Source organism: Aphelocoma coerulescens, chromosome 14 (genome assembly GCF_041296385.1).
Source record: "Aphelocoma coerulescens isolate FSJ_1873_10779 chromosome 14, UR_Acoe_1.0, whole genome shotgun sequence".
NCBI classification, from domain to species: Eukaryota; Metazoa; Chordata; class Aves; order Passeriformes; family Corvidae; genus Aphelocoma; species Aphelocoma coerulescens.
Window position 1 is genome coordinate 13,042,748 of NC_091028.1, and position 14,056 is coordinate 13,056,803.

Genomic DNA, 14,056 nt, shown 5'->3' on the forward strand with positions numbered 1-14,056 from the left:
TGGAATTTTTCTTTCTCTCGCAGCTCATGCCCACCAGGTACTGTTTCGTCAGTCACTAATTAAGCAAAAATCATGTATTTCCTTCCTTCAGGCAAGGCTCCTTACATCCTTATACCTTAGCCTGAATATCCCCTACTTTCCTCTTATATCCTCTACAGATTTAATTTCCTTAACCTTTTGTCCTGTAACTCCTCCCTGCAACTTCCCATGCTGGTGCCTTATTGCCATGCCCCAGTGTAGGTGGGATTCCTCTGTAGCATCCCCTGTGCTGGACAATGCAAAATGGATCCTGAGTCTTACACACAGAACCACCAAGTGGTACAACACCTGCCACAGGATCTTTTCTCCCTTCCCTTCCCTTCCCTTCCCTTCCCTTCCCTTCCCTTCCCTTCCCTTCCCTTCCCTTCCCTTCCCTTCCCTTCCCTTCCCTTCCCTTCCCTTCCCTTCCCTTCCCTTCCCTTCCCTTCCCTTCCCTTCCCTTCCCTTCCCTTCCCTTCCCTTCCCTTCCCTTCCCTTCCCTTCCCTTCCCTTCCCTTCCCTTCCCTTCCCTTCCCTTCCCTTCCCTTCCCTTCCCTTCCCTTCCCTTCCCTTCCCTTCCCTCTCACACCTCATTTCCTTTGAGAGCTCTGATTTCATCCCAGTTACCATTTCTGTCATATTCCCCCTCATTACATCTCATTTTAGGCCTCTAGTTTATGAGGATCAAATTATATTACAAAGACTAGAAGTGTCCATGTAGTTAAAGCTCTGGGGCTGAGACAGGGGTTTAACTCCCATCCCTGCCACAGTCTATTTGTACAGTAAGGTGCTTAGATATGACAGCAATGAGATCCATAGCAAATCCCTCTGAGGCTTATTTATGGAGGATGGTAAAGTGCATTTGAACATCTAGTCCCTACAGGTGCAGAGTTGCTCAATCCCACTTTTCCTAGTCCATGTGACTCTTCTGTGGAGTTTAGAAACCTCAGTATCTCCCCAGCCTAGCACTGCTCTGTTGCTAGCATAAATCCCAGCTCCCCTCTACAGCAGCAAGCCTTTTACAGCTCTTTTAAATGACATTGCCTTTTCTTTGTATATTTTTGATCCAAAGCACAGGAGAAAGTTAACAGAGGGAAATCAGCATTTTAACTTGGTGATGTGGCAGTTCATAAGAAAGTCAGATTATACATGGGTTTGGATGATACAGAAATTGGCTAGTGGGAAGAATATTTGCAGGAGTCTTTTCCCAGCTTTGGAATTAGAGAAAATAATCCTACTAAATTAAACAAAAGTGATAATAATATAAGGGAGTGCTTCTTAAACACAACAGCATCCTTCCTTGCCAGCAACATAGAACTCAATGTTTTCAACACATGTATAATGCATTTTTAATGTAAACAGCATGAGGCAAGATTCCAGCATAGGATGTGAAATAGAAATTGTTCAGGAAGGGAGCTGGGGAAATTGCTAACACTGCACACAGAATGAAACTTTCTCTAAATCCCAAGTTCTGTCTGGGCATTACAGCATCAATACCATTATCGCTGCACACCATGGGCCGCTTATTGCTTTTAATTATGTTAGCAAAATAAAGGATCCTTTCTGGCCGGACTGGATGGACAATGTTAAGCCATGCTGGCAAAGCTGGATAAACCTCATTAAGGAGAATTTGGCAAAGGGAGAGATAAGGCTGCACGCTCACCAAGTTGAGGATACTTCAAAGGGAAAAAAGGCTTTTGATAATGGATTTCTCAGGAGTCACAACATGACTGGGCACCTTACTCATCCTGCAGCCAACAGCTACAGAGGGGAGGTCCTCCTGGGAAAGGGCCCTCTGCTTGCCTTGCTGCCTCTGCAGCCACGTGATGTAATGGTGCTGCATCATAACCAAACTGTGGGGTGACAAGACTCTGCCCCGTTGTTTTAGTGCCCCTGAAACCACAGAGCATGCAGTGAAAGGGCTGTGGCCCCAGGCATGCACAAAAGGGGATGGCAGATCCCTGCAGATCTGCTGCATCCAGTGGTTCCCGGGCTGTATGGACAACTGGGCTGCATGTTCTCCTATCTCTGCTCCATTTTGTTTGCATGGAAGACACGGTGAGGGATGAAGGAGAAGGGTTATTATGCATGCAGACAAGAGTGATTAGGGAGAAATGGCAAGGACACTTTGGGGACAACATTAGAATTCAAAATTATTTAGACAAGTTGGATGAAATGGCCCCAAATACTGAGGCAAAATGTGAACGGGAGACAACAGCAAGGCACTGCATTTCAGCTGGAGGCACAGACTGCTCACATCCAGGGTGGGAATGAACTTTTTTTCCAGAAAGGAACTGGGATAATGGCAGTTACAGGGTAATGGTCTGTCCTGCAGCTCTCCTCCTCCTGAGGAATGGTTCCTCTCCTTGCATAGCTTAACAAACGGCGTGTTTACTTTGTCTCCCCCTCAGCTTAACTATTCAGTTCTTAAGGCCTTTAAAAGATAACCTTCTGAGGAAGGGAACAGTCTGTGCTCCGCAGCTGCAGCAGACAGGACAAGATGACACGGGTTTATATTGCAGTGAGAGCAAATCAGGTTAGACACGGAGGACTGTTTACAGGGTCTGGAGCAGACAACTTTGAGATGCTGGAGAGTCTCCATGTCGAGAGCTATAAACTTTTCTTTCCTGTTAGTCTACAGGTTTTTCTCCCTTCTGTGATGTCTAAAATGCCATCTGTGTGGCAAAGGAATTTGGGAATTTTACCCATCCTTGAGGAGTGATGCTTGTCTGGGTTTTCCTGAAGCATTTTCCCTAGCACAAGGGAGGCAAGGCCACCTCATCATCCTATGTACTAGCACTGCCCTGAATATTGGGAAAAGATAGAAGTGATGCTATTTTTGACGGCAATATTGAATATAAATAGACATGGCAAGGTGCCAGCTTCAAAACAGAACTGTCTCCAATAGAGCTGGGCAAGGCACTCAAAGACTCTTTTGAAAAATCCATTAAGGCTCCATCAAAACAAGGAGCTTTTCAGGATGACAGACACATAGGTGCCTCCTTCAGCTCATTCATTGAAATAGAAAAATCAGGCATGTTTTCTCCTTGTTTCCTTTCATTCAGATTCAGCCCCTTCAGAGGAAAAAAAAAAAAAGTAAATTAAAGTTTCTGTTGCGGAGAAGAAGGCAGCAGTGTTTCAAGTTTTAATAGATCTTCTATTGATCAGGCTTAAATCAGATCTTCTACTGATCAGGCTTAAATCAGCTGCGTGCTGCCTGCAGTCAAACTCTTGGCTCCGCTGCACTGCTGCTGACATGGAAAGGACTTAGCAGGCAAGCAGAGAGCTCCTGAGTCTGCAACCCTCATCCGGTGCTCAAAGCTTCAATATGCAGAAACTTTCAAGACTGAAAAGCCCAGGCTTTTGCCTTTCCACCGGTAGGTCTTTGAACACCTCTGGGTCTTTGTAATAGCAGCATCTGCTTCATCATTTCAATTTCTGCATGAGTCACAGTTCCCCTCATGTACTACTTTTCCTTTCCCACTCTGCCTCAGAGATAAGAATTCAGTGTCCCAGAGCAGAGATTTGAAAAGCGTCAGGCAGTGGATGCATGTCCAGAAAAAAATGAATCTTATCTATGACAAAGAGGGAAAAGGAAGGGGGAGAAATGTGTTTGTAGTAAAATTGTTAAGAGACCAAATCTGTGCTTCCTTAGGAAGTTCCTGGGTTGTAAAGCACCAATTAACGTGCACATGATGTGAAATATGAACAGGCCAGGGCTTTGACTCATCCCCCAGTGCAAACCAAGTGAAGAGCTTGAGTCGGCAACACAAATAGCAATTTGTGGAGGGAAGAGGGAAGAGGGAAGAGGGAAGAGGGAAGAGGGAAGAGGGAAGAGGGAAGAGGGAAGAGGGAAGAGGGAAGAGGGAAGAGGGAAGAGGGAAGAGGGAAGAGGGAAGAGGGAAGAGGGAAGCCTTTCATTTGAACTGGATGTGCCTCCAGCCACAGCAGAGGGACAGAGGAAGTAATACAAGTTAGGAAGTGCCAAGACCCAGAGATGTGAGAAAAGGGCGCCTGGAGTCTGCCCTGGCCACATGCCAGGTGGCAGCCCCAGGTCCTCGCAACTATTTCCATCATGAATCCAACAACCACTTCAAATTTGCACACATAAGCAAGAACCTCAAATCCCAAAGGAACAATACACACTTCAGCTGTGGATCCCCAAGCACTGGGTCACACTGAACAACCAACTCACTCAGGGCCTCTGGCAGCAGAGTATTTTTAAAATATTTTAGGAGACAGGACAAGGATCAAATTTTTGAGAAAGCCACCAGAACTGATAATTGATTCTTTAGAAGATGCTTGTTCTACATTACTTCAGCTGAATGCTGGGGACGTGAGGAGATAGATGGGTGATACGTCCTTGGTTGTGACCTCCAACCGTCCCAGGCAAGACAGCACTGGTGCCCCTTGATTGATATTTGGGACCCAGCAGAGCTGGTGCTCAGATGCTGAGGACAAATCAAAGCCATTTTTGGTGCACTCTCTATTTACAGCTGCAGCAGAACCAAATCCATCAAACGGGAAGAGGAGTTCAGTTGTCACTGTCACATCCTGGAGGAAGACTGGGCCAACTCAATTAGAAGACATACATGAGTATTGATTATTGCCAAGTACAAATTATCTCTCCCTCTCAACTATGGGGTATACTGTTAGTTTATTTTCCCCCTCCAGGTTATTCTTAATTTCAAAATAACGTGATTGTTGTTGTTCCCAATGTACAATACAAATTGACAATATAATATAGCTTGTATTACCACAGTCCCTACTGGCCTCTGATGAGTTAGTAACTCAGACATTTGATTTCCTCATATTTTTTTTCCTTTTTGCTTGTGGATTCCAAGTGCTCTGAAAATGCATTTCTCGTTTATGTTCAAAGCAAAGCCACCTCACAGCCATAGGATGTCTGAAAGATCTTTTTTGCCCTTCGACTCTACTACAGAGGGGGCTGGCTCTGTTCCAAAGATCTCACCTTGTAATTGCAGCCATCAGTCACTTATTCCCAGTGAAACTTACGTCCAGGGCATCAGTGTGGGGTGAGGGCAGGTTCCTGGGAGACAACCCTCTCTGTATTCTGGGACAACTATTTTGGAGGGGACAGTAGAGGCTGTGAGCTCACTACCTCAGCTTACAGCCTGGGACTGAGCAAGGAATGGATGTAGCAAGCTATGGTCTCCCAGGACAAATGAAGAGTGAGATCCCACCGAACACATCTCCTACAGACCTGTTTCTTCAAGTGTGAGTCCATCATCCCTGCCTCTGGAAATAAAGCCATTGGAGTGCCTTGCTATAAATTCATGAGCCTAAAAAAGAGTCTCCCTCATCTGAAAGTGGAGATCTCATGGTCCTGCACAAACCAAACAGAAAAGTCCAACTTTCTACACAAGCATCATCACTCTCCTGCCCTTACAGGGGAGTCTGGGAGCCCAGCATCTCCCAAACCTGCAGTTTCCTGCATGGAACTGGCAAAATGCATTGACTGCATTGAATAAGCCTAGGGACTCAGAGGTCCCATGATCTCACCAGGAGATATTAAAATTCTTCATCTTCCTCTCGCCTGATGAAAGAGGGATGAACTGTGCTTGGGCCAGTTAGAAATTAAACTATTTCCAGTGTATAACATCTATTGCTCTCCTTGGGGATGACTCAGGATGTGAGCTACACATTTCTGGTGGAATGGTACTGGAGAGGAGAGCAGGGCCAGCACTTCAACTCTGGATTTATGGATATCATCAGAAAAGTTTTATTGGATACATATTTTGCATCCCTCTCTCTGGAGGATCTTGCTTACTTTCACAGTAGTTTTGTTCTCTTGCTTTCAGTAGCTGATTTTATACATGTATGTATACACAGGGGATTTGGGTAAGAATTCCTCAAAGCATGGAGAAATATTGGGTGTTTCCTACTTTATATAAGTAAGCAACATGGAACTCCAGCCTTGACTGAAAGTCCAAAGGGGCTGGAGTGTGTCTGGTCCTTCTACCTGTTACCACATCACATCTCCCTCCTCTAAAGGAGAACTGCCGTGCACTTGCCTTGAGCAAAGGCCATCTGCCTTTTTCTTCTGGCTCCCCAACAAGATGTGCTGCTTTCTCCATTTAAGTCACCTGTCAAGGGCACCCAAGTGCCCCCCTTGAGGGCTAATCCCACTGGTGATCCTCCCCAAGGAGCACTGGGTTGTGTTTCAGAGAGTGTAAGTCTTCAGCACATGGCCCCAAAAGCCTTCCTGCCAAGCCCTGAGCCCAGCTTTCCCCAGGGACAGTGTGCACATGGTGGCACGACTGATACATGGGATCACTGTGTAGCTAAAGACAAAACCTGTCTGCATTCAGATGCACCAGAGAGCGATTCAGTACCAGTCCTGGTTTAGCACTTTGGCCGAGGTACCACATGCCCTCATCAGAGTGTGTTGTCCTTTCTCTAAAAGGTAAGACATCCTAAGATTTTCACCCAAATAGGGAAAAAGGAAGAAATATTTTAAAGGTTTTCACAAAACCAGCATGTCCTGCAGGTAGTTTGGGTCAATCAAATGCTTTTTTTTTTGCTTACTTTTCCCATGTAAGATAAAATGTGGATAAAAAATTGACATGAAATTACTGCAACTTTGTTTGAAAAACCATCAAAGCCGAACACTGCAACCTAAAAGTTACTTTTGAAAAGGGAATGATCAAACAATATGGCCTGATGTGTCGAAATAACATTTCCAACAAAAATTCCTTTAACAACATTTTCTCAAAAGCTCTTCATTGCACCATCCCTAAAAGGACCATTCCTGGTGATAGCACGAAGAGATCACCCAGGAATTCTCTCCTCTTGTACTTCCTTTTAAGGCAGTGACAACATGCATTGGTGTCTCCTTCTCTCTTCATGCGCTCTTTGAGACTTTTAGTCTTTTGTACCAAGTCTTGTTATTAATGTTGGCCATGGGGAGCAGGTGTGTGAGATGCACAGCACCACAGACCCTGCACAGCTGTATCATATTTGCCTGCAATAACGGGGTATTACCCCAGCCCTAAGCCCTAGGGTATATCACTGTGTCCCACAGCCGTAGGGAGAAGATCCAGCAGGCAGGAATTGTGCAACAAGATTGATTTTATTTAATTATTTTACAAACTCTTTTATAGACATTTTTCTTCATAGTCTAATTGGACAAAGAATCAGCCACCCCTTGGGGGCGATTGGCTAAAATCCTAAAACATCCATTGTCAAAATATTTTCCTACTGCACTATAAACAAGATTTTTCAAGGCTGCAGGTGTTTGGTTGTTCACTGAACTCTGCTACCTCTTCTGTGAGAGAGAAAAGTCTCTCACAGGCTTAGAAAATAGCAAGAAAATCCTCGCTAGCAGCATTTTTGTATCTACAACGGGGGACTGGCTGGACTGACACTGATGTCCCCAAGACAGCGGTGATCTTTCAGAAGGAAAGCCAGCCCCACATGAAGGTCACACCCCATGTTTTGCCCCATTCATATTGGTCCAACGTGCCTCTGTTTGCTGCTGTGAATGTACAGAGCAGATATGTAGATAAGAGGGTGTGTGCTCATACACTTGCCAGCAGAGCATTGAGATGTCCAGCACGTAGCAGAAATATATATAGGAGACGATTGTTGGAGCATGATTGTGTGATCCCTCAGCCCAAGATAGCACATGCTGAACTCTGTCCACACGAGTGGGCTGGTGCAGACCTGAACAGAGCATAATGAATGCTCTTCTTCATCATGCAGGTGTCACTTCTCCTGACTCAGATTCAATTACACTCGTGGAGCTGATTGCAAATTTCAGCCTACTCTTGCATATCAAGCACATATTCAATGTTCCAGGGACTCAATGAAACAAAAATTCAGCACGTGGTCTTCCTTACAGCCCCTGAGGCTTGTTCATCCCTGGTGGAGCCACGTAAAGAATGAGTTTGGCCTATTTTGTCAGATGCAGGGATTTCTGTGGGATAGTATGTTCAATCCTTTATGTCAGGTCATCTATCTCTTCTCAGCAAAATGTATCTGTGAATACTTCTCTGTTTGCTGTTTTTTTTAAATGCAGAATTATATAATAACTCTCAAACTGAAGGAGAAGGGAATAAAAATGTTTAATTTAAAAGTTTAACTAGTCAAAGCAAGATTAGGGAAAGCACTGAGCATCTCAGGCACTGGTCAACCTATAAATGAAAAATTATGAAGACCGGAAAAAGGAATATTAAATGAAGTATATTCTTAGAGGAATCATATCTTGGCTCACATACAAGTCCTCAGTGCTGCAGGAAAGGAATGGGAAGACTGAGCTGGAGGAAAAGGGACAATCTGTGTCTTTTCATAGAAAACAAGGGAAAACATCAGTGGAGCTTGGTAGAATGGAAAATAGCTCCACTTACAAAACAGCTTAAGTCACATTTATACCACATAACAGCAGTAATGTGTTTTGCCCTCAAAAAAAAATAGCCAAGCAAGTCTCAAGCTCACATACAGCTGATCCATGCATGGAGCTGACACACAGCCCTGTAAGGATTGTTCCCACTACATGGAGCTCCTGCCTCATCGTAAAGAAGGAGTTGTAGTGTCAGGAGAGCACCCAGAGATGGAGCTGCACACTACTCTTTCTCCTCCAGACAGGAATACACATGTATCCCAAGGGATACATTCCCTTGGGAGCAGACATTGGCTGTTAGTAGCCCCCTTCATAATTTATGGCAAGTTGCCTCAACATCCTCCCTGGATGCCTTCCTTTCCCCCGTGCAGGCATGTGGGACCCAGGATCAGAGCAAGAGCCATCACCTCCTGCCGCAGGCTGGGGACAAGGATGGCTACAGACACACCAGTCCTGCTGTCTCCAGCTTCTCTGTGGGAGCTGATGCTGTAAGTTCCATGTTGCATTGCTGTGTAGAAAAGCAGAAACTCCTCTCCAAAGCTCTACCATGTCTTCCAAGCCAACAGCAAATAAAATTCTGTAAAGAATGCTGAGTTGTAGTGCTGGTCCCAGCTGGTTTGGGGAACACTGTTCTGTTGGAAACCATATTTCATGGTCTGTAACTGCGACAGGGTTTTCTGAAGATGGCCAAGCATGTGGGAACATTTCTCACTCCCTTGAAGCTAATGGTTGTTCCTCAGCACAGATTTACAATTTAATAGAAAAAGAATGAGAGAAAGAGAAAAAATTTTGATTAAAGCTACTCTTAATCATCAAAGCTTTAGCTGGAAACCATCTGGTTTTGCCAGCCCAAGCCATAACGTATTGGAGGACTGACAGTAGAAACATCCAGGGAGGAGAAAAAACCAAGAATGGGGCAAATGATGGTCTCACTTGCTCAGGAACAACTCCATGACATAAATAACTACTCCACACTTATGTGGCTGCAGAAGCTCAGCTTGTCCCAGTACCTTCTTGACATTCAACATTTGTCCTGCCTTCTAATCTTTAGGAACTTTCCCCCAGCAAGTCTCCCATCACGCTCCTATTTGTACGGTTTGTATGATATATCAGGAAACACCTCTAAAAGGAGATATCACTCTGTGGCACGGAATTCTCTCTGGGAAGTAATCTGTGCTGCAGGCTGTGTAGGGGAGATCTGTTACCGTTCAAGAGCTGTCCCATTCAAAAACTGCTGAAGCAAAGAGCAAAAATTCTCTGAGTCAACCCTGAATCAAAGTCCCAGCCAACATCAGGGAGCCCTTTTCTGTTAGAAGAGCCTCTTTTCAATTAAGACTTCCATCCAAGGTTATCCGAACACTTGCAATCAAATGGCATTTTGTGCTAACATTAATCCTGGTATCCTGGCCACATTCCAGTTTGAGTAACAACATTCTGCTTACTTAAATTCCTCCAGAGGTTTCAGTAGGATGGAATTTTCTTCTTCCTTTTGTCTTCCATTTCTGGATAGTTAATTCTGGACAGTGCAAAAGACTGACCACATTCCAACCCAGCACTGGCAGCACCTCCATCAGGAGGAAAGTGGATCTTGAAGTGAGAAGGACCAAAATCCTGCACGAAAATACATAATTAATAATAAATGGCTTTTAAAACACTTCTGTGCTTTTCTTTTAAATTCTGGTATCAGCCAAAATGTAGAGCTGGAATACTACTGACATCTCTGAGAAAGTTTATCAGCAATCCCAGCAACCAGAACAGAGAAGTGCCTTTTAAGTTGTAATCAATACACTTGTGACACAAATGAAAGGGAGATGTTACATAAGGACTTTTTTTCCACTGGAGAGAGCCCTGACAGCCAGTTATTGCACTGAGGAAAGGAAGTCACCCAGATGGACTCTCCGTCACACTAATGAAGCCATCTCATAACTGAAACAGAGACCTCATGTATCTGCTGTGACACTCAGCAAATCTGGGCATGAATAAATAACCAAAGTCCAATTGAATTAACCTCCAGCTGATCAGCCCTACTAAACAAATTATCCTAAACTCTGAACAAGATTAGAAGGACTGGCACAGGCCAGAATCATGTGGCAGGAGTGTTAACTCAGTTTAACAAGTTTAAACCTAATCCTCCAGTGTTCTCAGATCTCAGGGTTTCAGGGCAAACTAGTTCCAAAATGCTCTTGGAAGGGTTAGAAAAGGAGGCTCACGTGAAGTTGAGAACAAAAACATGAGCTCAGCCTAGAGTCACCTAAAGATACAGAAGAAGAATTGTAAATGCTGAGCAAAGAAGGATTTAGGCAGAGCATTTCTTACAGAGACAGAAGAGAGCAGGAAAAAGACATTGATTTCCTCGTGGAATATTCCAATCTCATTTCCAGGATGAAACTTAAAAAGTTGATAGCATATCTGCCTTTCTTAATTATCATGTTTCTTGTGCAGAAACAGGAGATAAGCACCTATGAAATAAGGGACAATACCTCATTTTAATGCCATTTTCCCCAGTATATAATTGTATTTTCTTCTAAGAGTACATTTGTACAGTCCATCAAAAGCACAATTAAATTATCACAAACTTCAGCTCATTACTTAGAATGGCACTAACAAACAATTTCAGTACTTGTTTCTTTTTATGTTGATTCATAAAGGAATTTATGTGGTCAGTTAAAATTAACTTTGAACTTCAACTTTAACAGACTCAATATTTTTCAGGGCTTTGAAATATTAAATCTGCTTCCAAGAGGAAATATTTATTTGATTACTCTCTAGACACAGGGGGGATGTAGTAAACTCTACAAGTTTTCTGAAATGGAGATAACCACGATTTCAAACACTTCTAAAAACAAATTCCTGCAGTATATCCACATGCCTCAAAATCTTTCAAATAGCAATATTCTTCACAAATGTATTTCCAATTTCTGTCATAGGTAAGTCCTTCAATACAGCTCCCAGTTTCCTAAAATCTCACACCTTTTCAGTGAGTCTGCTTAGTAGATGAGGACAGAAATCTGAGAGTCTCTACAGCCCACTAAAGGACACCTGCCTGCACTCTCCTGCCTTCTCATGAAACGTCATTTATACAAGTCTGACTTGGATTCTTTACTGAGACTTACACCATAAGTTCAGGTTTATGTGCTAAACTTAAGCACCAAAGAGGATGACAATTTTGACTAGATGGCAAAAAAAATTTAATGTATCACAAAAGAGACATTCAGACACCAGGCATCTCCACCATCTTCAACACCTATAAAGAGCTTAAAAACCAGATGAGGCCAATCTTCACCTGATGTTCAGAAGTAATTCATAATATCCAGAAATCATTTTGGTATTGTTTCATTGACAAGGCATTCTTGCCCATTTTGTTGAGAATTGCCTGAATGCTTCCACATATTTGAGCGTTGCAAAATGAATACCTCCTGTAATTCTGAAACTTTTGTTACACAACAGTCAAAATGGAATCATGATTTGTCTACTGTGTACTTTGCTGTTATTTATGCAGTATATAAATGTATTACCCCAGCCCTAAGCCCTAGGGTATATCACCATGTCCCACAGCCGTAGGGAGGAGAGAAGATCCAGCAGGCAGGAATTGTGCAGCAAGATTGATTTTATTTAATTATTTTACAAACTCTTTTATAGACATTTTTCTTCATAGTCTAATTGGACAAAGGACCCTTGGGGGTGATTGGCTAAATCCTAAAACATCCATTGTCAAAATATTTTCCTACTGCACTATAAACAAGATTTTTCAAGGCTGCAGGTGTTTGGCTGTTTACATAACTCTGCTACCTCTTCTCTGAGAGAGAAAAGTCTCTCATGGACTTAGAAAATAGCAATAAAATCCTTGGTAGCAGCATTTTTGTATCCACATAAATGCAAGGTAAATATTTATTCTCATTTTCCACTGTGTGCATTGACTGATATTTCCAAAAGTTAACAGCAGCATTATGAACTGCAAATGATGACACATTGTCAAAGTTGAAACCATTTGGTTAGATGCCTCTTACATTTTCAAATATTCCCAATGCAATTTCATAACTGTCTTGAACATAATGAGGCAATGGATTTTCCCTCTTTCAACTGTGTAACAATGAACAACTATTAGAACCACTTTATTATTTCCAGAGTTTGAGGGATCTGTGGCCACAGAGAAAGTACGCCCTTTTCAACCAAGTTTTTAATTGTTTTCTCACTTGAAAGAGGAGCTAATTTATTACTGGCAGCACAGAAGGCATTTGTCTTATCAAGATGCATCATTTTAACTGTGGGTGAATCTAGACAACAACACTACCTTATTTGCTGTCACAATTAAGTGATTTATAGGACTGACTATACTATTAGCATCATACTAATGCTCTGACATTCTCGTTACTTCTGCAAGAGCCATGGCATTATTTTCTGTGCTTTCACACTTCTCAGGAACAGAGAGGTATGAGTTTTACTCTTAGAAGCTATACCACAATAATTTTTACAATCCGTTTGCATGTTGTCTTTCATCTGACAGACCACCACAAGCACCTGAAAATCTCTTGCATGAACTATAGTGAGCTTTAAGGCAATTACTGCTGTCTTTACTGATCCATGGAAATAATTCCTTCAGCCACTGCAGCAATACAAAGCCTCTGCTGCTCACAGGGTAGATCTGCTGATGGATGATACCATCCACAGGCGCTGTCATGGTTGTGATCTATGTAGGGCTGTTATTTGACAAATGAAAATTATGTAAACAGTACTCAAACTCAATCTTGCCTCATGATGACTCTGTCTGTTCCATACCCCCTGCCTACAGTGCCCAGAACAGCCAGCTGTTATCTCATGATAAATATCGAGGATAAAATTATCATCAGACAGCACCAGGTTGACTGCATGATGTAATCCTGACTCTTTTAGGTAGCTGGAGCTCTTTTAGCTCTCTTAGGTAGTCTGGAGTGTTTCTGGATGAGTATCTCACACATTTCCAGAATGTCATTTTCATTTCAGTGGTTGTTGAAATAATTTCTGGAGAAATTTTTGCAAAGAAATTTAAGATGTGCTGGTTTAAAGGATACTGAATATAAGAAAACTATTGCTGTTTGAAATCAAGCACCCCAGAAACTGTTTTCAGCAAAGTCCTTCTTCAGATATGACTTGCTTCACTCTTGCCAGGCTCTGCAATCTCAGCAGGAGCCCCTTCCCAAAATTAGTCCCCAGAACCAAGGTTGCTCCTTTCTCCTCTCAGCCCCATGGATCTGTAATCCTCCTCCCCCAGCCTGCACAGCAGCTCAGAAAACACCAATGACACAGCACAAAAAAGTCCTACAAGGGCTGGAGTACTCCTCTATTTATAGGTCGCTAAATCTGACTAAAAAAACTTCCACAGAGCACCAGTCAAATTGCTACCTAGATGTTTCCAGGCCCAGCCAGGGCATGCTGGCTTACTGCCATGTTTTTAAATCCTACCCTGTGCATTGAGCTTTCTCAGGAAAATCTGCTAGTGCTCATATGTGGGCAGTTACTATTGACACAAACATTAATGAACATTCCCATACTGCTTCCTTCTAAGCTGCAAGTGCAAGAAACCAAAACAACAGCGTGACCTGACAGTCTCAGGCATGTAAAGACATCCAGCACTTCTATTTCAGACGTGCAGCTGGGTGCAGCTCACACAGAAAGGGAACAATTTGGGTTTAAGTGTTA